This window comes from Boleophthalmus pectinirostris, unplaced genomic scaffold (assembly GCF_026225935.1).
Source record: "Boleophthalmus pectinirostris isolate CB_2022bp ecotype Guang Dong unplaced genomic scaffold, ASM2622593v1 HiC_scaffold_20, whole genome shotgun sequence".
Taxonomy (NCBI): domain Eukaryota; kingdom Metazoa; phylum Chordata; class Actinopteri; order Gobiiformes; family Gobiidae; genus Boleophthalmus; species Boleophthalmus pectinirostris.
This window is the reverse complement of record NW_026571153.1, coordinates 26,788,777-26,812,839: the sequence shown is the minus strand read 5'-3', so window position 1 is coordinate 26,812,839 and position 24,063 is coordinate 26,788,777. Positions and strand designations below refer to the sequence as shown.

Here is a 24,063-nt window from a genome sequence, read left to right as displayed (position 1 = left end):
TCAATCATCTTCGTCTGGAGCCTGGACTTTGGAACAGCCACAGGGACCTGCCTGAGGATGGGAGGCTCGGATGGGGTTCAAAGTTCTGAAATGTAACTTGGTGCAAGACCTAAATGAGCTTTAAAAGTGATCAGTAAAATCTTTAAATTAATTCTAAAACACACGGGAGCCAGAGAACCAGTTGCAGATGGGAGATGGATTTTGATTTGAGGCCGAAGAGAAAAGAGTTGCAATAGCCTAGACGGGACAAAATGAACATGTGGACAAAGACAAAGTGATAACATCTCCATGAAGAAAAGCATTTGACAGACCTTCCACCAGAAAAGTTACACAATCCACCTTTAATAATTTTATTATTATTATCATTATTATTATTATTATTACTATCACGTGGTTGTTAGCATGGTGTCGGAGCTGGTGTTACTCTCGTGTGCTCGGGTGGTTGTCAGTCACTAAAACAGCTCTGGTTTGTATGAATGTGGTTGGTTCATGAGTGATGGTGGTGGTCGGAGGAGCTGATTGTGCAGATTGGCAGCCTTGCTTCTGTCCCAGGGCAGCTGTGGCTACAATAGTAACTTACCACCACCGAGTGTGAAATGAATGAAGAGTGCTTTGTAAAGCACTTTGGGTCCATTATTTGTTATGTCTGTGATGTTTGGAGGCTAATGCTAACTCTCATTTCAAATGCATTGGAGCAGGTTGTACACAAACTGCTTCAGATGGCACTTGGACAGTTCTTAGTGTGTCTAATTTAGAGATAATTTTATTCCACTTTCCCGAGCTAATGTATAGAAGAGTAGCAGCCTTTAGATGGCAGGCGTTGTGTTTAGAGTGTGTGTGAGTGCCCGCTGTATCATATCTGTGTGTGTGGATGTCCTCCAGGGGCCGTGTCAGTGCAGATGTGTAAATGAAGCTTCACTTACATGAGGAGGCTCACAGTCCTTCAGAGACTTCAGCCTGTACTCTGCTCGTACTGACTCAATGATCAACGACGTCACTCGTGCAGCACAGTTTATGTTTTCATTGTTGATTGGATGAATTATGTTTTAAATCACAATACAAAACATTGACAACAAGAGAAACGATTCTTTGCAGCGATAATGAGTCGTATCTGCGGCACTGCATTAATGAAACTACTCACTATTTGACTTTGGTCATCTGCTCCACACGCCTCTTCCTTCAGAAGTTGTTCTTGAAACGTTCCTGTGATGTCGTAAAGTGTTTCATATTTGTCTTCCATAGTTGTAAACTTTCCGTAGTCTATCAAGAGTCGTTCCCCAAGCTCCTGATGCGATGCACAGTGTTTACACGACTGTACTGGTTAATACACAAATACATTTAACCTGATAAGGAGTTGATGGCCCGCCGTGCCCGTCCCGACAGTGAGTCCTGTTTCAGTTCTGGTTTAGTCTTGGTTTAGTCTTAGTTCAGTCCATGGCAGTGCAAAAGTTTGATATAGTGTCGGGTTAACGGACAGGTGCAGTGTTGTACTGCGTGGGTGCGGTGCTGTACTGGGGGTCTCAAAAATGGAGTTGTGCAGGACTCTGCACTGCAGGCTCCATTACAGAATAAATGAATCTTAGGTTTGTTACATAAAGAAGGAGAAACATAACAAAAGGACGACAGCAGCAATAAGTTTTAAAGAACAAATATGCATGTTTTGTACTGTTACTGGCCCTTAAACATGCTCTTGAGTACATTTATTTGAGTGATTCATGTTTCTTTGAACTTAAAATACTGACCCTATATTGAAACAGCCATTATAGGCCCTATACTCACACTCGTCAGAAGATGTTTGGAAACACATGGATGACGACTTCCGGTATAGTGACCAACACTGGGCTTGTGTCATGGATTCAGCAGCAGTGGTCAAAGCTTGAAGAAAACTGGGCCATTTTCTCAGTTTTCCCAGATTTTGTCAGAGTTACTATCGCCAACAGAAGTCATCAACTACATGTTTCCAAATGTTTTCTGGTTTTGTGACCTCTACTCTGGCCTGGCTCAGGTCACCATCTACTGACAGCAACATGCAGTTGTAAATCATTAGAACGAGACTAGTGATGATTTGTGGAGTGAAAAACGGTGCTGGGCTTCTATCTGTGACATCACAATCCTGGAAAATGGAGTAGTTTATATTTTTGATGAGGGAACAATGCTAAACAAACTTAAAACAAGCTCAAAAAGTCAATTGTGCATGAATGTGTTATTGTTAATGGAGTTATTCTTACACTCCTCTTTCAAACATCCTGCTATCTGTGGCAAGACGGGGTATGTGGCGTTAAAGAAAAAAAAAAAAGAAAGAAAGAAATGTCAAAGTAGCATGCGCCTGGTGTGCTGTGAAATTATATTGCATGTCATATTGTATTTATCGAAACACTCATTTTGCACACACAGTTCTTCTCAGCTGCAAATGAACAAAAGTTTGATGTAACACCTTGTGAAGTGTGAATGAGGCCACAGTCTGCTCGTGTTCTCTGTACCAACACATCTCACCGCTCGCTTCTATTTCTATTTTGGTTTTACTCCACTGCAGATGTACTACTTGCACTTGAGGTTTTCCAAGTCACTAGTGAGACTGGAGACTGGATTCTGGTGTGACACTGAAGCTCACTGAGGAATCCACTCAGACTTGTGAGTTTGTGAGTTTGTGAGTTTGTGAGTTTGTGAGGGCAGGAACAGGACTTTCGGTCAAGAGGATTTCGACTTGAACTTGTGTTGCCTCGGATCCAGAATTCATTCTTCTTCAAGACTTTATGAAGATGAGTTCAGATGGACATGTTTGACAAGTGGATTAGCCAATCAGGGACTGGCGTGGTCCTTCTGTATCGAAACAAATGTGGCACCTTATGAGGAAAAAAGAACAATATTGCAGATTTCTGTAGCATCAGTGAAAGCCACAGGACCTGGACTAGTTAGTTTGTCCACTGATCTGAAGGTTGATGGAATCTCGCTCTCGACTAGGCCTGAGTATCATTCAGAAGTTGCTAATACAATACAAACCTCGATACATATCTTGATACACTGCAAAAAAACAAACAAAGTTAAGATGACTTCAGTTAAGAAAGTTTTATGATGATTTGAGTAAATTATGATCTACCAGTGGAACAAAACTTTTTGTACTTAAACTATGAAAATACATCTTGCTACACTTAAAATAAGAAAAACAACTTTTTGCACTTAAAATAAGAAATCTAAAAAGAATCTAATGTTGCACTTATTCCATTGGCAGTTTGGCAGTTAATTTTATTTGTCAAGTTGAATCAACTCAATAAAGTCAAATGTTCTTAACTGAAGTCATTTTAACTTACATAGATATAGCTTTTTTCCAGTGCAGATTCAATTTGATTACGATTCAGTACAATTCAATACAATATGCTGTCATACAAAAGGATAAATCGTGGCTGTGATACTAAAAGTCTTTGTTAAACCACTTCTTGTGCAAAGTTCATATGAAACACAAAACAGTGAAAATGTCTAATGTGAAGTTTCCTTCCTCTGAACAAACAACAAAACTGTAGCTGTAACAAAATAATTTAGTAAAAAACATTGTTGGTGATATATCGATACAGCAGCCCACGGTATCGATACTGTATCATCACATTAGGCGATACAATATATTGATATTTCAATATTATCATATTATATTAATATTATTGGTTGAGTGGTCAAATCCACAGGTTGGCGGTGTGATTCCAGTTCTCACAGATGAATGCTGTCGTTGTGTCCTTGGGCAAGACACTTAACCTGCTTTTTCACACACCAGGGTCTGCGTACACTGGTGTGTGAGTGTGTGTGTGAATGTGTGTGTGAATGAGTGATGACCATTTACCATCTAGACAAGTAACCATTCAGAAAGAATAACCAAAACTTTAGATGTGTCCAATATTTTACTCAAGTAGGAGTAAAAATGTCATGTTTGAAAATTATCCTAGGAAGTACAACTGTATTAAAAAGTAAATATTGGCAGCTGCCCTCCTCTGTGCGTAGTACATCCTTGATACTTTTCACTCCACCCTTATCATAACTAACATCCTGCTGTTTATGTCACCAGACACCGGCAGTAACTAAAAAACACTCCTCCTGACACACTGTGTCTCCACTCTGCACACTCACTCTTCAATAATGCACAATAAAATGAAAACATGACACCGGAGGAGACAGGACACACACGAGCCACACCGCAAGAACTTCTAGTGCCCAATCATCACTTCTCAGGAAAAAAAAGGTGGGAGATAAACCAAAAATGTGAGCGATTGACAATTTGGAGATGTGCAAAATTAGAAAACCAAGTTGCAGTTTTTTATCTGTTTATCTACGCTTCTTTTCTCTAAACAACAAAAATGTAGTGCAGTGTTACCGATATATCGATACAGTAGCTCACAATATCAATACTGTATCACCAAATTCATTTTCACAATATATCGATATTTTGATATTTTAGAACTGTTTTAATTGGTCGATGGTGTCTTAGTCTGTCCAACTTTGTATTAGCTGATAGCCGTAGGGAGTATTATCTGTTACCTAAGAGTGAGTTGTTGTACAGTTGTAGGGAGTTTTACCAGTTACATAAAGGTGAGTTTTTGTACAGTTGTAGGGAGTATTATCTGTTCCATAAGGATGAGTTGTTGTACAGTTGTAGGGAGTATTATCTGTTACATAAGGATGAGTTGTACAGTTGTAGGGAGTATTATCTGTTACATAAGGGTGAGTTGTTGTACAGTTGTAGGGAGTATTATCTGTTCCATAAGGGTGAGTTTTTGTACAGTTGTAGGGAGTATTATCTGTTCCATAAGGGTGAGTTGTTGTACAGTTGTAGGGAGTATTATCTGTTCCATAAGGGTGAGTTTTTGTACAGTTGTAGGGAGTATTATCTGTTACATAAAGCTGAGTTGTTGTACAGTTGTAGGGAGTATTATCTGTTCCATAAGGATGAGTTGTTGTACAGTTGTAGGGAGTATTATCTGTTACATAAGGATGAGTTGTTGTACAGTTGTAGGGAGTATTATCTGTTACATAAGGGTGAGTTTTTGTACAGTTGTAGGGAGTATTATCTGTTACATAAGGGTGAGTTGTTGTACAGTTGTAGGGAGTATTATCTGTTACATAAGGGTGAGTTTTTGTACAGTTGTAGGGAGTATTATCTGTTACATAAGGGTGAGTTTTTGTACAGTTGTAGGGAGTATTATCTGTTACATAAAGGTGAGTTGTTGTACAGTTGTAGGGAGTATTATCTGTTCCATAAGGATGAGTTGTTGTACAGTTGTAGGGAGTATTATCTGTTACATAAGGGTGACTTGTTGTACAGTTGTAGGGAGTATTATCTGCTTTGGCCACGCCCCCTTTATAATTGACTAATTAGGTTGTGTTTTAGAATGTCTTTCGTTGACTAAAGTTCTATTTCGCTCTACTTTCACATCCTGTATCTGCTGTATTTAGACTCAGTCAGCTGTTAACAAACACAGCCACAAGAAAACCTTTATTAGACTTTAGCGCGGAACTGTTTATTGCTTAACTTTGCATAAACCTGCTCTTTAATCCACTCAAATTAAAAAGGGATTTCAGTGCAACTGTTTTGGCTAACACAACAAAAGTTTTCTAGCTCACTGGGATCATTTCAACTTCTAAATATTCCTTTTTTTGCAGGCTTAAATCTTATCCATTCGCCTCGCTACATGTGCGCGGACATTTCAAAGGCTAATGTAAGCTAGCCCGCGGTCTAGTGCAGATTGTAATGTGTTTAGCCTGTAGCTACAAGGCTGGTTCTCAGGAGGAACATGGTCAGAGATGCAATATTCATTTCAAGTCCAAGATGAGTCTGGTCCACGCCTGGCAGTTCAGATGAGGTGACAGAACACGTTTGAATATTCTAACATAAGATTGTAAGATTGTACTTGTCTTTATGTTACTGTATTTCTGATCTGTAGTGTTGATTATCTGTTCAAAAAAAACAAAAAAAAAACCTGGAGTTGTATTTTGTTTTCTGTTCATTAATCCTCAATATTTAAAAGGAGCACTAAGTAACATTTCTAGTGGAGGGTTTGCCACCAGCTTGTCTCCATGGGGATGTTAATTCTTTGACTGGAATGCTGTCTTTCTGTTTTGTTCAGACAAAAGTAAAATAGGTAAGGCTCCCAAACTCTACAGCCACTGACAAATGAGGGTCAAAGGTCCATTTTGCGCTCAGTATTTTTTTGACAATATTTATTCACATGATAAAGTAGGTCTCAAATACAAACAAAAAGATGTTACGGCGTTCTCTCTTTGTAGGACAGAATATTTCCCAGTATGACATTGAACTTACCCAACAATATACAATTATACAAGTTTATATTGTTCAAAAATACCTTGGAAACAATTTTACTGTGAGGGGATTCGCCTCTTCACAGATCTGACCCGTAAATTGCTTAGCCTACTTGTCCCCACTGAGAGATACATGGAGGTAGAGTCTCTAAGGCGACGTTCACACTGCAGCCTGAAGTGACCTGTATGTGATCTTTTAATGACGTCACTATTCTGTGCTGAAGGAGGCGAAAACTGTTAATGAACTCCGTGTCACTGAAGTGAAGCACATCACCACTCACCACTCTTGGCTACGTCTCCACGTCCACACGTTCAGCCTGAACTGCCACTGTCCAACAAACACCACTGCCAAAAACCTCGTCCTTCTCCTTCTCAGTCTCCTCCTTAAAACAAGTAAGTTGTTCATGTTCTGGCTCCGGTACGAGAGGAACTTTAAAATCTCCAGGTGCTCAATGCTGCGTCCATGTTTGGACAACTTCTGTAAACACAGAGGACGCTCGCTGCGGTTGACGTCGTCGTGTCTCCAGTGCACATGCGGGACACTTTCAGGTGGTTTAATGTTCACACTAGAGACACATACAAGTCACATTTAAATGGAAATGTGAAGGACCTCACAAAAACATTGGATTAAAAAAAAAAAATGGAACATTAAGCCCTGCAGCCTGAACGTAGCCTTAAAGACTCAACCAGAAAAGTTACATAGTGCATCTTGCATTCCAGAGCACAAACGACTTGTTGCTTTAATTAACCTACAACTAGCAGTTGTGTGCTAGCATGCTGTGGTAATTTATAAATCTAAACATTTTATTTACAAAAATAAGGAAAAACAATGAAAACTTCTGGATTACGTGCCCAACCCCATCTAGTGGCAAACGTGTAAAGTGAAGCCTTCCCTGTAAATTAGCAGCATTGTTAATCAAATACTAATGCTTCATAGTGAACTCAGGTGAGCTCTAAACCCAATAGAACAATAGACTTTTTTCACAACAGCCAGAAGTGTCCTGCTGGAGGGTTGCAGAACTTCTGGTTATTGGTTTTCTGTGGCAAAATGTGTGTGTAAATGTGTGTGTGAATGTGTGTCGTATTCTCCATCAGCTTCATAAATCTGCCCCATCACCAAATCTTCAACCAACAAGCTCCAAAAAATATAAATATTCTTCATGAAGAATTTATCCACAACTATCAAGAGAAGAAAGACAAAAGATTAAAGGAGAACACTGATGATGCATTCATGAACTACTTTAGTTATGATCATGAATAAAACATAAGTAATAAGTAATTCATTAATAAGTAACTTGTTGTGAGTAAACAAGTTTCTTCTGTTTTCGTCATGACCATAACATTAGTTTTGTTCAGTGTGTCATTAATGCATCATCGTTGTTCGTCTTTAAGCTTTCGTCTTTCTTCCCTTGATAGTTGTTGGTTCAATCCCAGCTCAGACAAGTGCATACTGCCTCTGTTTCCTTAGGCAAGGCAGTGATCTATTCTGAAAATGAGGAAGTGCATGGCAAAACTCTGGCCACTGAAAGATGTAAACAGCGCTTAGAAACTCGTGGTGGTGAATCATTAGGATGCTCTGGATGCGTAAGGTAAGTGAGGAAGAACTTTGGACGACTGCAAACCGTTTCAAATGTACTAGTTCTGTTTTTCAAGTTTTTAATCAGATACACCTTTTAACACGTAATAATTAATAAAGTGTCCTGCCAGACATGCTGAGGTGGTCTTCTCAAAGATTAGCATGATTTGTTGTCCTGAAAGTGTGGATTTCATAATGTCAAGTATGTTTGGATGCCTCCTGATGCAGCCAGGAGGAGCTCTTGAGCGTGAGGCGTCTAATCACTGCAGGATGAGTGGAGAAATCGTTAAAGTTCACTTTTAATAATAGATGAGATGGTTGTAAGTTTGGTGATTTGAGTTAAGTTATATTACCGTAACTTATCTTAAATAGGAGGTATTAAACAAAATCGACTTTTTGGAGCTTTCTGCCGTGTTATAATGTCGATCCCTCTTAAAGACTGTTAAGTGTTAGCAGTTAATACTAGAGCCCGACCGATATGGATTTTGTTGTGGCCGATATGAAACCGATATAATGGGAGTTGGAGCTGCCGATAGCCGATATAATCGCCGATATATTTAGTGATGTAAAAATTCACTGTAAATCTTGAACTGTTTAAAAAACTTAGGTTTGGCTCTGGTGGGTTTTAAATTGGGTTTATTTAGGCAACATTTATTGTTATTCTGCCTCTTTACATCATATTTACAGACAGTAGGTCGGCTTAATGGCATTTTTGCATCACTTTCTAGCTACTAGTGATGGGTATTCCAGTTCAGTTTTGTTGCAAGCAGGTCTAAAGCAGGACTGAACCAGGACTGAATCAGGTCTAAACCAGGACTGAAAAAGGACTAAACCAGGACTAAAACAGATGTAAACCATGTGTAAAACAGGACTAAACCAAAACTGAACCAGGACTGAGTGTCGGGACTCGGTCTCTATCTCTCTCCTTCTCTTGAGCCCAAGATTAGTCCTGGTTTATTTATTTTATGCTGAACTGCAGCCAAACATGCACATTTTTTCTATCCTATGCACACGCAGATTTCTGAAAGTTTCGTTTTCAGCCGCTGCCGCTGTCAAACTACCACGAGTCTGCACGCGACGTGAAGAGAAAAAAAGTGAGAGAAAGAGAAAACACGGCTCCTAATAAGGATCAGGCTCCCGTTGTTCACTTCAAAGAGCCGGCTCTAAGAGCCACTTTGTTCGCGACCGATTCAACACTACTAGCTAGTAAAGAAACTACCGCCATTAGCCTTTAGCCGTAAATGCGTGCGCGCCATGGTAATTAATTATATGCACAAATGTCATAATTTACACCTCTTTTCACAGCTCATTTACATATCAGTGCAGGTCCAGTAACAAATATACGGCCAAAATAGTCACTTTACAATAGACCAACAGAAAACAGCCTGTTTATGTGCGAGAGCTACAGCAGCTAACAGCTAATCACAAATAGCCAAAACTAGCTTCACAGTCGACATATTTCCAACACTCAGCCTCACACAGGCTCCTCCTCACATCACAAATCTGCACTAATAAATGTCCTTTTAATCCAGACTCAAACCGATTGTCCATAAATAGAATATAATCTCAGTGTTTGGATCTATGTCTGCGGGTGTAAACAAACACATGTGAGTGACGCGACTCTGTGGTGTGTTCAGGGACAGTACGGACACACACACAGACAAATGACTCCGCAGATAAATACTGATGCGGAGCCACATATTAGGACATTTATCTGTCTGTAAATTGGATTAAATGTAGAAATGTAATGTAGAGAGTCTAAGATTTATAACGACGTATCACATGCCCACGTGAAATGTCGGCCGCTATCAGCAAGCATATCGGCCGATAGCCGATATGTCTCAAGGTGCCCATATCGGCCAACCGATATATCGGTCGGGCTCTAGTTAATACCCCACAGAAGTAAAATACCCCCTCTTTAAACTTTTCTTGGTGGGCTTGGTACGTTGGTGGGGTCGTACCAACTTTCTCACATCTGGGATACAATTCTGAGGATGTGGGACTGTAGGTGGCGCTGTCGTTGCTCCAAGTAGAAGTAGAAGCGCTAAAATCTTACACCGAAGAGGAAGGTAGCCCAAACTGTCAACGTGTCAAATAAGCAGGTCTGCACTAGAGTGTGGATCATTCTATTGAAAAACCTTTGACCTTCTCACTATAACTGCTGCCGTCAGGCTCGTCATTTGGACTAAACATGTTATTAACCCGCTGTGTATGATCCAGGTTTATTTCACTATTTCTTCTGTCAATCAAGAAATGAACTTTAATAACAAACCAATCAGACGCCTTCTGTCCCCAAGGTCATTCTGCTAGAGTTAGCAACAGGTTTTTATTGACAGAGTTGATGAGCGCTGCTCCCTGCTACACCATCAGTCCAGACTGGAAAGTGGCATTAACTTCAACAGCCTCGCTCCAGATTGGCTCATTGGTTGCTATGATACTCCCGGAATCTCCAAATATGGATCTTGGCTCCAAATTCGCCTCTATAATGATTGGCGTCATACAGTCCACGTCTTTACAATCTCTACGGTCTGCACATAAGAATCTAAAGCATAATCACATCAGAAAACCAGATGAACCTAATCAGACTAAAACGTCCTTCATTATGTTGTTGCTTTTATTAGCTCCATTAAAACTTAATCCAGTGCATTTGTGCAGAGCTCTGATTCATCCGCTATTCAGACGCGGGTGAACATTGGCTCTTTGTACTGGTAATTGCCTGGTTATGCGCTCGGCTATTGAGTCACGGTGTTTTGAAATGTTCCAGAGTGTTGCGGAAAATGTCTGCACCAAAAAACAGCGGTGTACAAAGTATGTGACGGTGGAGCGTGCGGCGGTGAGAGGAGCCAGCTGACACGTGGAAAGCACCGCCGATGAGCACTGAAATAGTAACAAGTCGGTGGGTACACTTCACTGTCTATGGATGAAGTAAAGCGTCATTACCATCACACGACTATTGTTTGGGCCCCTGGAGAGGAAGAGCAGAGGAAGAGCAGAGGAAAGAGAGAGGTGCGAAGAAAAGAACATCTATGAATGCAAAAGTCTTGTTTTTAAATTCGCACTGTGTAACTTTTCTAGTGAGCTGCTTGTTTCTATGGAGATGTTACTGAATAGTTGTCCCTGGAAAGTCTGGCATTCAAAAGCTGCATTGTGTAACTTTTCCGGTGGAGGGTCCGTCAAATGTTTTTCTCCATGAAGATGTTATTGCTTTGCTGGAATTATTACTGAAATGTTTCATAGTACGATAATTAAACCGTTCTATCTTCATGGAAACCAGAACAAACCATGTTACAGGTCAGATCTGTGGAGAGGCGACCCCGCTCACAGTCAGAATGTTTGTTTTTCTAGGTATTTTTGAGCTGTAATACTACCTGTAATTGAATAAATGTAAAGTAGAGATGTTTGATGTCACACTGCGGAACATTCCTGGCAGAGAAATGACATACCACCAGAAAAGTTACACAATGTACCTTTAAAGAAGACATTGCACCGAGTTCCATGCTGCTATTCCGACATGCCACTATTTAGACAATGATGTTTAATTGTAAGAGCAGAGGCATAAACCTTATTTTTCAAGTGGGAAAATGTCCTAATTATTAGCCGTGGAAAACAGGCATGCATTTTAATAAAGAGGACAGGCCAGCCTTCCGGAAAATAATCTAAGAACTGAACAGCGAGAGATGCACCTGGGTAGAAAAAAAAAAAAAAAAAAAAGATCTGTGGGAATTGTGATACTAAAACCTGTCAGAATACTGGCATGTCTAAACAAAGGCATGTCGTAATGAAGGGATGTCGGAATAGGGGGCGCGTTAGAAAACTGTGGTGCCCAGTAGGACCTAACGTCGGCGTAAATGTCATCACAACAAAGAGATGCTCACTCTGATGGATAGCTGCACATCATACTAGAGAAGGGGTCTCAAACATACGGCCCGGGGGCCGGATCCGGCCCTCCAAGACCTTTAATCTGGCCCTCGGCTGATTTTCTACTAAAATATTTAATGATATTTTCTATTAAAATATTGGTAATTTCCTGTGGTGTTTATCACAGCAGTGTCTCTATAGACACTCTATAGCGCCTCTATACGTGGCCCCTCCCACCAGAGCAGCACAAATGAAGACTTGTCTCTTTCCAAATGCTCTTAAAGGACGATCGTTCTGACTGTTGACCGTGACACCCTCATCAGCAAAATGTCCAAAATGAGAAAAGTGCAGCCGAGTGCAGGATTTTCCAAGAAAAATTTACTTAAAAAAAAAAAAAGTGTCCCGAAATGACACTACGGTGCCAAACCCTATGTGTATCACCGAGTAAGAAAATTAAATCGGAGAATGAAGCTCGTACGTCACAGTGGGCTTGCACCGTGGTGGTGAAAATGGGTCGATAGGTAAAACGGTGTCTTGAAAAGAAGCGATTAAAGATGACTCAAACCTGCTCGAATCACTCCCAACTATTACTGGTTAAAAGTTCTGAAAGTCCACTTTTGGGGCGGCATTAGTTCAGGTCATAGACCGTTTATCCACTGACCCACAGGTTCGTGGTGCGATTCCAGCTCCCACAGATGAATGCTGTCGTTGTGTTCTAGTGCAAGACATTTTATTCTGTGAGAATCAGGAAGTGCACTAGTTAGCATGCTAGATGTTTTTAGCTTTATATGATGGCAAAACACTTATAAACTCACCAATTAAGATGCTAGAAATGCATACAAAAAGTAAGGAATAACTTTGGACTGTTTTGGAACCGTTTACACTGAACTAGTTTAGTTTTCACATTCAGATGACAACAATCAGGTAGCGCACCCTTTAGCGGTGAGTAGAAGACACACAATCACGACCAGAGCCCTACACCGGAGCTCTGTGATTGGTTGAAAGGCATCCTCCCTGGGATCGGCCTCCTAATGACTTAATTAGCAGAGTCTTAACCAGATGCTACGCCGTTAGCTCCGAGAACAGGTGCGCTAACTCGACTCACGCGCCATGCATATTCATGGCGTATTCCAGCAGGTACGCAATTTAGTCCATATAGTGCCGTTTACGTTGGGCGCTGAGGAAAATGTTAGTATTTCAATTAACGTGGCAGGTGGTATGCTAGCGACAGTATGCGAGCGTAAGTGTAGGGAATGAAGCTGGTAACACATGCAAATGAACGCCAGCGACCGCGGACATGTCAGTTGGAGCTGTAAGTCACTCAACAGCAGCAGATGGGAATATGTTAGTAGTACATAGTATATACTGTAGGTTTACTCAACACTGGGGGGGGCTACAGGACTAAAGGGGAGAATGGAATGCAGGGTCTGAAGGACTAAAGGACAGAGTTAGGGAAGGAAAGGTCTAGAGGACTGAAAGGAAAAGTGAGAGGAGGAGATGTGCGATGTGGATCCAGAGACTAAAGGGGAGAGTGAGGGGGTAGGAATGGCAAGGTCTGGAGGACTAAAAGGGAGAGTTAGGGAAGGAAATATCAAGAGGACTGAAGGGAAAAGCGAGAGGAGGAGATGCCCAATGTGGATGCGGAGACTAAAGGGGAGAGTAAGGGGGTAGGAATGGCGAGGTCTGGAGGACTAAAGGGGAGAGTTAGGGAAGGAAAAGCCTTGAGGACTGAAGGGAAAAATGAGAGGAGGAGATGTGCAATCTGGATCCGGAGACTAAAGGGGAGAGTGAGGGGGTAGAAATGGTGAGGTCTGGAGGACTAAAGGGGAGAGTTAGGGAAGGAAAGGTCTAGAGGACTGAGGGGAAATTCAAGAGGAGGAGATGTGAAATCTGGAGAAGTAAAAGAAAGAGTGAGGGGGAGGAGGGGTGGGGTCTGGCAGACTAAAGGGGAGAATGGGGCCCAGGGTCTGGAGGACTAAAGGGGAGAGTGAGATGGAAAAGAGTTGGGTCTGAAAAACTAAAGAGGAGTGTAAGGGGAAGTAGAGGTGGAGTCTCAACGACTAAATGAAAGTGTGAGGGGAGAGAAGCGGCGAGCTCTGGTGGACTAAAGGGGAGAGTGAGGGGAGGAACGGTCTAGAGCAGGAATGTCAAACTCAAATTCACTGAAACTAAGTCATGGGCCTAACCAAATATTTATTGAAAAAATATCTCTTCTTTCGAGATATGTAATGTTAAAGCTTTTCTGATTAAAATAAATGTATAATAATAGTTTTGCTTAAACACTGAATCCAGAACAAGCAGAGTATAAAATAATAACAATATTTGAAATAAATAATGTCTCTATAGTTTATCTGTAGCCAGTGGGCTGCTCTAATTCAGATTTGATATGATCTCGTGGGCCAAATTTGGCCTCCGGGCCTGAGTTTGACATGTTTTCTCTAGAGGACTGAAGGGGAAAGTGAGGGGAGGAGATGTGAGATCTGGAGGAGTAAAAGGGAGAGTGAGGGGGGAGTGAGGGGAGGGGGTATGAGGACTAAAAGGGAGAGAGAGGAGGGAGGAAGGTTGGCGTGCAGAGAACAAAAGGGGAGAGTCAGGGAGGAAGGGGGGTCTGGAGGACTAAAGGGAAGAGTGAGATGGAAGAGAGGGCTGGAAAACTAAAGAGGAAGTGTAAGGGGGAGGAGAGGCAGAAAAGTGAGTGGGAACGAGGGGTGCGGTCTGGCAGACTAAAGGGGAAATGGGGCGCAGGGTCTGAAGGACTAAAGGGGAGAGTGAGGTGGGAGAAGGAAAGGGGTATGGAGGACTAAAAGGGCAAGAAAGGAAGGAGCATGGTTGGCATGTGGAGAACTAAAGGGGAGAGTGAGGAGGAAGGAGGGGCAGGGTCTGGCAGACTAAAGGGGAGAGTGAGGAGGAAGGAGGGGCAGGGTCTGGCAGACTAAAGGGGAGAGTGAGGGGGATAGCATGGCGGCATTGCAAAGTATCAGTAGAATATTGTGATGTCATGTGAACACAACGTAATACTTTGCAGTGAATCACGCTCGGGGTGTTCTACATGTATTTCTATGGTAGAATGTTCAGTAGTAACCATGGTGACACAATGCACAGTTACGCAAACACTGCCAAAAATATATATGTTCTGAAAACTCAAGACAAAAGGTGTGAATAACTAACTAAAAAACTACTGACTAAAAGTATCTTGTGACTGTAATTTCTCCGAGAGACTTGTTTAAATGTACAAATCATCTCACCTGGAGTTCCAGCAAAGTTAGCCTTTCAGGTCAGATTGTGGTCTAACAAAACCCAGACAGAGCAGAGCCCACAGTTAGCGTCACAGCCCCGGAGAATGTTGATGACAGCAGCTGCACAGTGTCAGTTGGAAGCCCGTCCACGGCGCTAACACAAAGAAAAGATTTCACATTCAAATATGCCTCCCACTGGTCTGTACCTACTGTTCTCCCTCTCGCCTCTTTTTCACAATGTGCGAGTTGTAGTCACTCGTCAGCGGTTGCCATGGTCACCCCGTGTCAATCACCGTCGCCCCTGCCAACATGGCCGACACACCAGCCAGCCCTGTCCTTGACCTCCGCCGCGTCCCGCTCAGCCCAATCATGCAAATGACTTTTTATTAGGGCTCATTTTCACGCCCGAGTGGGGACGCGCACACACGCACACACACACACACACACACACACACACACACACACACATGCAGAAACACACGTACTGCAAGGCCCAGGTGTAAGAAGATGGGTAAGTGCAGAGACAGCAGAGAGGGGAGGAGGAAGACAGATTTATAATTATGAAAAAGAAGAAAGAGAGTGTGGGGTAGATGAGAGGAAGAAAAAGAAGAAAGAAAGATAAAGTACAGAAAAAAGGGAAAGAGAGAGAGTTAGAGAGACAGTCCGAGGAAGTGAGGGAGAGATTAAGACAGACAGGCAGTGATGGAGGAGAGCGAGAGAACAGAACGAAAGACAGTAAGAAAGAGAAAGAGGAAGAAAGGGGAGGGAGAGAGTAAGAGAGAGAGAGAGACACTGGGTTTGGGGGAGAATTGTTTTTTTTGTTTTTTTTTACAGTATTTTTGAACAATATCATCAGGCCGACATTTATCCAGCAATACTGACTTGAGGCGTTTAATAAGAGTAACCAGTCCAGTCATTTCTTATCACATTTAATACACACCTGATTCAACCTGATTCAACCTGATTCAACCTGGTTTAGACCTGGTTTAGAGACCTGGGAGAGACCTGATTTAGACCTGGCTTAGACAATATTTTAGACTCGGGTTAGACCTGGTTTAGACCTGATTTAGACTCAGGTTAGACCTAATTTAGACCTGGTTTAGACCTGGTTTAACCTCGGTTTAGACCTGCATTTAGACTCGGGTTAGACCTGAGTTTAGACCTGGTTTTGACCTAGTCTAGACCTGGTTTAGACTCAGGTTAGACCTGATTTAGACCTGGTTTAGACACAGGTTAGACCTGGTTTAGACCTGGTTTAGACCTGGTTTAGACCTGGTTTTGACCTGGTTTTGACCTAGTCTAGACCTGGTTTAGACTCGGTTTAGAACTGATTTAGACTCAGGTTAGACCTAATTTAGACCTGGTTTAGACTCGGGTTAGACCTGGTTTAGTCCTGGTTTAGTCCTGGTTTAGACCTAGTCTAGACCTGGTTTAGACTCGGGTTAGACCTGGTTTAGTCCTGGTTTAGACCTGGTTTAGAGTTTTTGGTCCTGTCGTTTCTTATTAAACATACTACATAAGTTTCCATATGTCCTACATGTGTCTTCCATATTGACTACAGCTCCCAGCAGGCCTTGCAGCAGCGGTCACATGACGTTAGCCTGTCACACGAGCTAATCATGATGTATCCAGAGCGATTAGCGGTGCATGTGCCTCCAGCGGTGCGCGGGATTGTCGACACGTGCTCCATAAACCAGCCTAACCCGCGTCATAACTCAACTTTTAGCACAAATTTAACACAACAGAAACATGAGAGAATAAAGGAGGATAAAAAGAAAGGATGGAAGGAGGAATGAAAAACTATGCAGTGTCTTTTCTCCCGTTTGCTGTTAGCATAGTAAGCTATCTACCACATTTTTCACATTAGCTTTGAACAATAAAATAATCTTAGCATTGTGATTTAAAAAGGAGTCTATGCTAGAAACGATAATAATACTTGGACTGTTTTTATACAATATTTTAATGTGTAAAATGTGAAACAGAAATACCAAAGTGTCCAAAATAGTTTCTAATTCTCAGTAAAGTAGAATATAGGAGCTTTCATATAAAAAGCAATGGGGAAATAGAAGTTTTATGTGTGTAGTGTTTGTGTTTTTATGTACCATGTAAAATGTTTACGCTGCTAAAAGGGTGAAAAATGTCAAATTATATGACAGAATAAATCACAGCTGCTCCTGCACAAAAATATAGAATGAGTGAAACAGACGCTCTACTGTAAGACTGCAGCTAAAGTCCGGTTCTGGGTTAGACCTGGATTAGACCTGGTTTGGTCCTGGGTTAGACCTGGTTTGGTCCTGGATTAGACCTGGTTTTGTCCTGGGTTAGACCTGGATTAGACCTGGTTTGGTCCTTGATTAGACCTGGTTTAATCCTGAGTTATACTTGTTTCAGTACTGGGTTACATCTGGTTTAGTTCTGGTTTAGACCTGGTTTAGACTTGGGTTAGAACTGATTTGATCCTGGGTTAGACCTGGTATGTTTTTGGGTTAGACCTGACTTAATTCTGCGTTAGATCTCTTTTAGTATTGGGTTAGGCTTGTTTAAGTTCTTGGTTAGGCCTGGGTTAGTCCTGGACTAGACTTGATTTAGACCTGGTTTAGACCTGGCTGAAACCTGATTTAGACCTAGAGGTTTTCCAAGCTGCTTCATTGACTCACTGGTTCAGTTCTGGTTCAGTTCTGGTGTAGTTCTGGTTCAGTTCTGGTGTAGTTCTGGTTCAGTTCTGGTGTAGTTCTTGTTCAGATTGGACCTCTGGGTGTTTCCCAGGCGTCAGAGGTCAGTGTTTAGTTGTAATCTGGTTAAATCCTGGGTTAGACCTGGTTTAGTTTTGGTTTAGGAAAAGGAAGACGTCACACTATTTCAGTCCAGCTCTGCTCTGGAGTCCAAGGTCAGGAGCAGCGTCCCAGAGCTCTGCTCCACATTTAAGTGCACAGAAGAGCCACCAGAGACTGCAGCGCTCCCCTGCACCTGTCCTGCTCCTGTCCTGCTCCTGTCCTGCTCCTGCTCCTGTCCTGCTCCTGTCCTGCTCCTGTCCTGTCTCCTGTCCTGCTCCTGCTCCTGTCCTGCTCCTGTCCTGCTTCCTGTCCTGCTCCTGCTCCTGTCCTGCTCCTGTCCTGCTCCTGTCCTGCTCCTGTCCTGCTCCTGTCCTGCTCCTGCTCCTGCTCCTGCTCCTGCTCCTGTCCTGCTCCTGTCCTGCTCCTGTCCTGCTCCTGTCTCCTGCTCCTGTCCTGTCCTGTCCTGTCCTGCTCCTCCTCTGCTCCTGCTCCTGCTCCTGTCCTGCTGCTCCTGCTCCTGTCCTGCTCCTGCTCCTGCTCCTGTCCTGCTCCTGTCCTGTCCTGTCCTGTCCTGTCCTGCTGTCCTGTCCTGTCCTGCCTGTCCTGCTCCTGCTGCTCTGTCCTGCTCCTCCTGTCCTGTCTGCTCCTGCACCTGTCCTGTCCTGCTCCTGCTCCTGTCCTGCTCCTGTCCTGTCCTGTTCTGCTCCTGCACCTGTCCTGTCCTGCCACCTGTCCTGTCCTGCTCCTGCTCCTGTCTTGCTCCTGTCCTGCTCCTGTCCTGTCCTGTCCTGCTCCTGTCCTGCTCCTGTCGTGTCCTGCTCCAGAGACTCAGCTTCCATGGTTTTCTACTTTATATTTCCAGAACAAGAACTCCAGCTGTCGTGATGTGGACGTACAGTGTGCACAGGCAGGTTGCATCGCAGCATCGGATCGTACAATGTGAGAAAATGAATCTTGAGCTGTGAACTTTTAAACCCTATGATTTGGTCGTACAGTTTGATCTGGGTCTGAGTGAAATGATCGAAAACACTGCACAGTGTGTGTCCGGCATGACACTACGCTGGGGTGTTCTACATGTAAATACCATGGTGACACAATGCACATATTAGCAAACACTACCAAAAAAAAAAAAGTTTTAAGTTGATTTGAAAAGAGAAAAAATACAGAATAGATTTAAATGGCACAAGCCTCAGACAGAGTGATGCTTTCAGTTCGCATCACACCCACAGAGAATCAGTTGCAGTGTCCACACCCACTGCACCTGATGATCTTTTGTCTTCACGTGTTGCTCTAGTGTTAAAATGATAAATGCTTTCCCCTCCTCCACACCACAGGAGGCTGACGCTCACAGCGCCTCCCCGTGGTGATGGGTGGAAGCACGACCAGTCTGTTTTTGGCCCGTTTCTGGGGTCCATCTCTCGGCGCGCTGCCCAGATCCTCCTGACCACCTCAACGCCATCTGGTCATCACGTGGAGCTCTCCAAAATCAGGCTCCATTGTGAACGAATGGGTCGGTTAAATATAGACACGAGCTGGAGATCTGGACCAGACTGGGGAACACTTCACAACACACGGGTTACAAATGTGGGAAAGTACAAAACAGAGGAGGGTGGAGTAGCCAAATTTGCTTTTTTTTTGTTTGTTTGTTTGTTTTTTTTAGTTTATTTGTTTATCTGTCAGGGACAATGCACATAAAAACACTGAGCTACACACAGAGCTCATATGTTTGTGCAGGTTACAGCAATATGGCTCATTTCCATCTTCAGTCCCTGGACAGGTCAGTGTCATGAATGATACAATCATTCATTCAAGTAAAACTATTCCAGGTGACTCTCAGTCATCACGTCCAAACACTCTTCACATATTTACAGTTCATGTTGCTGCAGTGATCCAGGACACATTCATGTGCACAGGTTTGTTTGGTTAAAGTCGTTGTTTGTTCAGGCGTGTCAACATTTCATAGTTTGTACATGATATGATTTCATGTGGGAGGCTGTTCCAGAGGCTGATGGTCCAACAGGAGAATGAAGACTGACCAGAAGAGGTTGTGCATCTTGGAACACTGCTCTCTCTTCTGGCTGTAGAAGTGAGCACCACAAACTTCCTCAATAACGAGCAGCTGAATTATGAATCATTTTAAAGAAGGTTAACATTTGATTCAATTTAAGTGCGTTTTCAAAATGTAACTCTTTATATTTAACAAGTATCGAGCCACTGGAGCAAACTGGCAATATGTTGCCAGAACGGCCGTCCGGTCTACAGGCCGAACAAACAGCAGAGGGCTCATTTAAGAGTAATTTAAAAGTCCTATATTACACAAAACTGACTTGCTAAAAACACAGTGGAGCACTTCCTGTATTACCACACGCCTCAAAAACTGCCTGAAGAGGATTTAGAGTCATCCAAGCATGTTTGAGTAATTTAGTGATCTCTCCTGGGTCCTATTTCTTAGTTAGCTGTAAGATTCTGTCCAAGGCTCCGCCCACAACCCTACATCCCCCACCCTCCCACACGACAATTCTCCATAAATACACAAAAACATGGCACAAAACTGTACAGCAACTTCACAAACCTGATGTGACGAGCAGTAGTTTCAATATCGGGATGCGAACCCTGATTGTGTTGTGATAGCGCTCTGAAGGGGGAGTGCCACGTGCCCCCAAAAGCTCAAAATATGCCAGCTACAGTTACAGTTACAGTGAATGTTTCCAAGCGTGTATTTTTGGTGTGTTTTCCTGTCACAGCAGATCTGACCAGGCCCATTTCAATTAGCTATAGTGCTTTTTGATTACCCCAACCCCAGCTCCAATCAGAATATCACAGGCCGGCTTATGGGCCCGGCTTGATTAAAAACAGTTAGCATGCACTCGTGATGAAATTTTGAGTAAGGATTATATAAATCAACCAACATTTAAAATACACACTTTGCTTGCAAAGGAAATTTGAACATATTATAAATGTTCAAGAGTTGTCAGGAGCACAGCAGAGAGAGGAAGAGGCTACTGTTGTCATGATGTTGCAATTACAAACTCAATTTTGAAACCAAGGGATAAACTTGATACTCAATACTGATTCTGCTACCACACTGATACTCAAATACTTTCTCTAAACAATAGAACATGATTTTCCACATTAAATAGAAGTACTTTCTTTTCTATTCCCATGTGTGTGACGTGTCGTGTCACGTTTAAACAGGTTTTTGTGTCGCATTCCTACCGGAGGAGGCAGGACGACAGCATCGGGTGACCAAACGTCCATTTTTCCCTGGACATGTCCGTATTTTGCGTCCTGTCCTGGGTGTCTGTTTTTTTTTTAAGTGATGTAAATGTTCGGGTTTTCATTCCCGTTCATTGGGCCATTAAACTGAGCGTCTCTCGTAGCGTCTGTGACTCAGAAGGAGCGAGAAACAAACAGTCAGTCAGTCTGCAACACACCGAAACACAAATGCACATTTAACAATGACTTGGACAAGAAATTTTCCCTTTTCCATCGCGGTCGGGACAAGTGGGAGGCCATGTGCACAGGTTGCTAAGTGAGAGTGCAGTGGTCCCTCGTTTATCGCGTGGTTTACGTTCTAAAAATAACCTGCGATAGGTGAAATCTGTGGTGATCCGTAGTCAACTTTATACTTTACAGTGATTCTATCTGTTTTAAGACTGTAAAACCCCTCAGCACAAACTTTATACACTTTTCTCACACAGGACAGGTGCAACCCTTTTTTGCCTCCTTCTTAAGATAGAAAACCCTTCTTTAAATAGGAATGTTGATCTGAGATAAAAGCTCCAATCCGTCTCCAATAGTCTCATAAGACTCTGTCAGAAATCAGAGCAGTCAGATGTTAATGAGAAACATGACAGGAGTGAAGAAGAAGAGCCACAGACCTTAAACACTACAGAGTGAAACTGTCCCACTAACAAACAGAGGGGACCTTTGCAGTAAGGCAAAATAAGGCTGAACACTATTGTCAGAAAAATCATTATTTAATATGATTTGTTTAATGTATTGTTTTAATAACAGGATTTTTTCAAAGTTCACACAAAAAGTTGCAAAAAGACCTGACTGAACTTATACAGGAATCACATTTCAGAACATAAATGTACAAATCATACACAGAGTTTGCAAAGAATTGCAGCGTTCCCAGTTTTCCAGTTTTCCTGACATGCATGTAAACATAGTGACTATAAATACAAATCTAAAATTATGGTTGAAGTGTCTTGCCCAGAGAAACAACAACACTGTAAAATAAATAAATAAATAAAATCTAGCTAGATTCAACTTGACAAATAAAATGTTCTACCAATGGAATAAGTGTGTTTGTCTTCATTCAAGCAAGATTAGATTTTTTTATTTATTTTTTTTTATTTTAGTTGCAAAAAGTTGTTGTTTTTCTTATTTAAGTGTAGCAATAATTAATATTTAAATTTTAATTTCAATTACTGTAGTTAAAATTAAAATTAAATTTTTATTTTTTAATTTTAATAATTTTTTTAGTACAAAAAGTCTGGTTCCAGTGTCAAGTGAAATTTGCTCAGATCATGATCAAACTTTCAATTCAAGTCATCTTAACTTGACTAGATTGATTGATTGATTGATTTTTGTGGTGAAAAGTATAGGCTTTTTCATAGATGGAATTTACTTTAAATAGATGTCACATCTGGTGCCCATGTCCAACTTGCAAAATTTTATTAAATTATAAACTTCTCCGAAATTGTCACATTTTTTAGAAAAAAAATCTGATCATCACACAAATCACAACGAGCATGCGCCGAAGCACCCACATTATTTTTAAGAAGAATAAACATTTACATGATTGAGGAGTAAATTAATCGGAATAAACCACCCGTTTACTTCAGAATTATATTTCATTCCGAATAATCATTTTCATCCGGGATTAAGTGTTTACATCTGTTTAAAGCAGAATTCATTTTTTATTCAGAATTATTAAATGATTTTTATTCAGAATGAAAGCTCTCATGTAAACAATTGATCCATGTCTTTGATTACTACTGTATGTTTAAATATAATCGCGCTTGATTCATCCCAGCGCCGTGACCCGTCTGACCCGCGGTGTCGTCCGTCTTGGGGTTGGTGTGGGTCAGATGGTGGAGGGTGAATGGTTATGACAGCCTGTCTGACTCCATCCCTCTCTCCCTCTTCACTCCCCTCATTTGTCCTGAGTCTTTCCTGGTCCGTAACCGTGGCGATGTACCCCCCATCCATCAGCGTCCGGCCCACTGTCTCCTGTGGTCAGCGTGCATATGTCACAGGGATTAATATGTGTCGCCATGTCCCCCGCCAACCTCCGTCCAACTTTAATCAATCTCTCCTACTTTCTATTCTCTACGACTGTCATTTTTAGTCAAGCTTCCTTTGAAACTTCTTACCTCTGATATTCCACGATTTATAACTTTAAAAAATGTAGTGTAACGTATTCATAGTTTGAAATTTCCACAGTAAGGCATTAAACTTATATCTTAAATGTATTTGATTGCAGGTGCTCGGATTGCTTAAAAAATATAAAAATACAGGTATTGTTGGTGTGAGCGTATGGAGTAAGAAAGCTGTCAAAAATATTTGTGCGCATAAAATAGAAATCCGTGCGTATTTGGGAAATCCGTGCATATTTGGCTGCTCGCTGTGGCTGTAGCCGTGAATGTTTTAATTCTAAACATACAGAGAACCTGATATTTGCTAATTAGCCCTGGGAGAACGTTACGTCGGATGTTTGCCAACTGGCTCCACTATGTTTTCTAACATATAGGTGCAATTTCCCGTTCAAAGGAGGTGTTTCTACACAATATTATACAGCAGCGTTCGGTTCCCTGAATTTCAAGACATTTTACAATAGATTTTAATTAACCCACTTGTTGGTCGCTGTTGTAGCTTCTTGTGCTTTTTACTCTGTTTTTACCCTCTGCTACAAACTTGAGCATGCACAGTCTTGATCTTGATCGATGTTTCTTCTGCTCGATGAATAATGTCTGTGAAGTGATGACGTATTTTTGACAGTAAAGTTCCGTCTGTGAATTCGTATTCGTACTGATGAAAGCGTAATCGTAAATTTTCATTTCGTGATTGTAATTCATGACGTCGTAATTTTTCAATTCGTATTCTGATGGATAAAATACACACAATATATTTTATGTACGACTGGACTCATTTGAGAGTTTACAAATATTTATTTTATGCGCAACTACAACCAAATATGCACAGATTTCCCAAATACGCACGGATTTCTATTTTATGCGCACGAATATTTTTGACAGCTTTCTTACTCCATATGAGCGGCCTCACTTCTCCACAGATCTAACCTGTAACC

General features: G+C 41.8%; 1 protein-coding gene across 9 annotated transcripts in view; it reads left to right on the top strand.

The window, feature by feature from the left end:
* The window catches only part of nlgn2a (neuroligin 2a), a 217,168-nt gene that overhangs the window by 107,130 nt on the left and 85,975 nt on the right, over nt 1–24,063 (top strand). The gene's annotated exons all lie outside the window — the stretch shown is intronic.